Here is a 4,916-nt window from a genome sequence, read left to right on the forward strand (position 1 = left end):
GTTCCTTATATCAGTGTGTCTTGTTTGATATGTTTGTTGCATTGGAGAGAATTCGAGCTTTGAAATAATTACTAGGCCTATTCTTAAATAATTTAGAATTTTTCGGATCGTAACAAGTTGGGGGCCTGTCTGGGGAGAATAAAAACAAGGCAAAATTATCTTTCATATTGTCAAACAGGGTTACACACTATGGTCTTGTTGCTGACTGCATTGTATATTTCTCGTGGCTAAGGTCGAAGCACAAGCTTTCGTTGGGGCTGAAGATTTGTCCTACGAACAATTTCAACAGTTAACAAAAGAAGAGTTGCATGAATTGGGTAAATTTCTCCGTCGGTGCCAAGAAGCCCAAGCGAGGGAGTCCTCTTGCTGAAAAGTTAAATCTAAAAATGCCTGAGTATGTGCAAACTACCGATAGGGAAATTGAGCTTGTCAAAATTGAGCTGAAAAAAAGAAAGGCTCAGACTTGAGTTTGAAAGGTCAGAAAAAGAGAGACAAGAAAAAGAAAAGCAAAGACAAGAAAGAGAAAGGGGCCGAGAAAAAGAAAAAGGAAAAGCCGAACTACGAAAGCTTGTACTCGAACATGAACTCAAATTGAAAGAACTGGAATTGGGTGCCAAAAAAGCCACAAGCAAAGAGAGAACTCCAACTGACTTTGATCTAGCTAAAGTGTGAGGTTGGTGCCAAAATTCAATGAGCAGGGAATTGAAACATATTTCCTGTCTTTTGGGAAAACTGCAAAAAAGCTTGCTTGGCCTGAAAAAGTACTGGCCTTTGCTTTTGCAAAGCTCATTTGTGGGTAAGGCTCAAAAAGTCTATGCCACGCTTTCGGAGAAACAGTGTAGTGAATATGCTACTGTTGAAACAGCTATTTTGACTGCTTATGAATTGGTTCCTGAGGATGATAAGCAGATATTTCGAAAAATGACTATATACATGGCCAGACCTTTGTCGAATTCACTAGACAAAAAATCTTTTTCGACCGATGGTATCATTCTCTCAAAACTGAGAAGAAGTTTGATGAGTTAAAAGGAGTTTTACTCATGGAGGAGTTCAAAAATAGTGTCCCTCCGAGAATCAAAACACATTTGGAAGAGCATCACATTACTGAAGTAAAGAAAGCAGCAATTGCTGCCAATAATTATGAGTTAACTCACAAATTCAGTATTGGCAAACCCACTTTATAGTCCAAGGGTTTCCACAAACACAGTGAAAAGGGCAACTCAGGTTCAGAGGCACAATGTAGAACTGTAACCCCTGCTTCACCAACGTCTGCATCACCACGTGGAGCCAAGAAAGACCAGAAGAAGAAGAAGTCCTCTCTCCAGTGTGACAACTGTCACAAGAAGGCGAAATGCTCCAAGTTCATCGCTTATGAGCGAGAGGGCTCTGACAAGCCAGTGGCTTTTGTCCGTAGGGACCCTCTACTTCGTGGAAAGTCCGGTGAGGCCAATGGCAATCGTGTTTCTCCATCGAAGGTGGTTGATGACCTCAACCAAGTTGATGAAATCTACAAAGATTTCGTTTATCGTGGTGATGTGCCCTGTGGGTTGGATGAGGCTTGCAGCCCAGTTGTTATCCTAAGGGATACAGGTGCGTCACAGTCACTTATGCAGGAGGATGTGTTGTTGAAAATTCGCTAAATACGAAGATGTTGTTTCAAGGTATGACGGTAAATTTATGCCTGTCCCGTAGATCAGAATTAATCTGAAATGTGACATGTTCACTGGCCCTCTGGTTGTTGGAGTTGTTCCTAGTCTGCTGATAAAAGGTGTTGAGTTTTTGCTGGGAAACGACGTGGTGGGAGGTAAAGTGTCGCCATCCCTATATTGTCTATAATAATCCCATCGAGGAGCCAGCAATTCTGTCTTTGGAGGAGAAGATTCCAAAAGCTTTCCCTGACAGTGGAGTGACGAAATATCAGATGGAACGGATGGAAAAGGAGGTTGCAGAGTCAGTGCCGATAGAGGAGGACTCTGGTGTTTGGCTGGCTGAAACTTTAAATTGAGGAGGCTCGCCCGACAGCGTGTTCTGAGAAAGAAGCCAAGGGGATTCCGGAATGCTACTACGTCAGGTCCGGTATGTTAACGAGTAAATGGAGACCTACCCAAAGACCAGTTGATGAAGAATGGAGTACTGTAAATCATATTGTTGTTCCTCCAAATTACGGTGGTTAGAATTTGAGGGTTGCTCATGAGATTGTGGTGGCAGGTCATCTTGGCATCAGGAAGACTCAAAGCTAGATTCAAAGTGCATTTTTATTTGCCAAATCTTCACCAAGATGTGGTGAATTTCATCAAGAAACATGTCAGGTGGGGAAAGCCTCAACCACCAATCAAGGCTGCACCGATGATACCAATTCCTGTATTTGATGAGCCATTTTCCAGAGTCCTAGTGGATTGTGTTGGTCCTCTGCCGCGGAAGAAGTCTGGGCATCAGTTTTTGTTGACCATAATGGATTCGTCAACTAGATTTCCTGAGGCTATTCTACAGAGGAAAATTACAGCCAAGGTTGTTGTCGAGGCTCATATGAAGTTCTTCACAATATATGGCTTATCGCAAGAAGTGCAGTCCGATCAAGGGTCTAACTTCATGCCGGGTGTACTTCAGCAAGTCCTGCTAGCGCCACTGAGTTGGGAATTAAGCAGGTTAAAACATCTGCATATCACTCGCAGTCTCAAGGAGCTCTAGACAGGTATCACCAAACCCTCAAGAGTATGATCACAGCTTACTGCAATTTTCCAGAAGACTGCCACTGTTTGCAACTAGGGACTTATCGAACGAGTCAACTGGGTTCACAACGTTTGAGCTGGTATACGGTCACTGAGGTGAGGGGGCCTTTGAAACTCATCAAACAGGGGTTTCTGGCAGAGGACGACGAAACCAATCTGCTCGACTATGTTTCAAACTTCAAGGAGAGGCTCTCCAAAGTATGTTCCGTGGCACAAGAACACCCCAATGCGTCTAAGCGAGCAATGAAGACTAGAACCGACAAGAAGTCTGAGGTCCGCGTCTTCAAACCTGGCGAAACAGTGCTTGAACTTCAGTGTGCTGTTGCCTCTCCCTGGCGAGCCCCTTAAAGCAAAATTCAGTGGGCAATACTGTGTAAAAAAGAAACTCAACGATGTCAATTACATTATCAGTAGCCCAGATCGAAGAGAAAGCCATAGTTTGTCATGTTAATATGCTTAAAACCCTGCGTAGAGGGAGTGACCTCTTTAGAGAGGCCACTGGAGCTAATTAACGTGTAATTTTTTTTCCAATTGCAACAACTATTTATCATATCCTACCCCAGTTCGTGCTGAAAAACCTGGTTTAGTCACTTTATAGCCAAGGCATCCCCTAGCCAGAAAAATATTTCAAAAATCCAGCCAGCCTCCAGCAAGCCTCCAGCCAACTCCCATAGGACTGTGTGCTAAGTGGCCCCTTGTGTACAATCTAATAGATTATTTACACAACAGTGCCTGGGCCAGGAAGTTAACAATCAGTCTTTCACTTTTAAAAGTGGTCTCTTATGTCCTCTATTGAGTTTTCAGACATTTGTGGAAACATGCCCAGATATTGTGGTGAGTGTGTCAGGGAATGGTGTTGTGATTGTTTCTCAAAAAGATCTCAGAAAAGGTACACTTGCATGTCAAGATCGATACCCATCATTCTTTTGATAGTCAACGTAGGCAGTTATAGTGGTGTATAGGGGAAAGTGTCTTCGTGTCCTTTAAAGCAGCTTTTAGTTTAAACAGTTATTGCAGGAAAACAGACATCTTTCCTTAATTTAATGGTTACCATTTCCACGTCTTTTTTGTGTTGCTGTGAAAGTCTCTCGTTTTAGTTTGTATGACCTAACTCTGTGGAACAGAGGGAAGTTGGCTTGGATGAATAGTTTTCAAGCAAGCTTTGAATATAAATGTAAACACCTTGAGAAGTTGTGCTCATCATTTGTGAAAAGTATACCAACACCCATGTGATGGTGGGGCTTACCGATTTACGAACAGTGGGTAAAATGGCGTTCTGTTAAGTAATTTGAGTAATTTTATGCCTGTCCCATAGCTCAGAATTAATCTGAAATGTGACATGTTCACTGGTCCTCTGGTTGTTGGAGTTGTTCCTAGTCTGCTGATAAAAGGTGTTGAGTTTTTGCTGGGAAACGACGTGGTGGGAGGTAAAGTGTCGCCATCCCTATATTGTCTATAATAATCCCATCGAGGAGCCAGCAATTCTGTCTTTGGAGGAGAAGATTCCAAAAGCTTTCCCTGACAGTGGAGTGACGAAATATCAGATGGAACGGATGGAAAAGGAGGTTGCAGAGTCAGTGCCGATAGAGGAGGACTCTGGTGTTTGGCTGGCTGAAACTTTAAATTGAGGAGGCTCGCCCAGACAGCGTGTTCTGAGAAAGAAGCCAAGGGGATTCCGGAATGCTACTACGTCAGGTCCGGTATGTTAACGAGTAAATGGAGACCTACCCGAAGACCAGTTGATGAAGAATGGAGTACTGTAAATCATATTGTTGGTCATCTTGGCATCAGGAAGACTTAAGCTGGATTCAAGGTGCACTTTTATTTGCCAAATCTTCACCAAGATGTGGTGAATTTCATCGAGAAACATGTCAGGTGGGGAAAGCCTCAACCACCAATCAAGGCTGCACCGATACCAATTCCTGTATTTGATGAGCCATTTTCCAGAGTCCTAGTGGATTGTGTTGGTCCTCTGCCGCGGAAGAAGTCTGGGCATCAGTTTTTGTTGACCATAATGGATTCGTCAACTAGATTTCCTGAGGCTATTCCACAGAGGAAAATTACAGCCAAGGTAGTTGTCGAGGCTCTTATGTAGTTCTTCACAATATATGGCTTATCGCAAGAAGTGCAGTCCGATCAAGGGTCTAACTTCATGCCAGGTGTACTTCAGCAAGTCCTGCTAGCGCC

This window comes from Acanthaster planci, linkage group LG01 (assembly GCF_054643075.1).
Source record: "Acanthaster planci isolate LZ-2023a linkage group LG01, COTS_SCS, whole genome shotgun sequence".
NCBI lineage: Eukaryota > Metazoa > Echinodermata > Asteroidea > Valvatida > Acanthasteridae > Acanthaster > Acanthaster planci.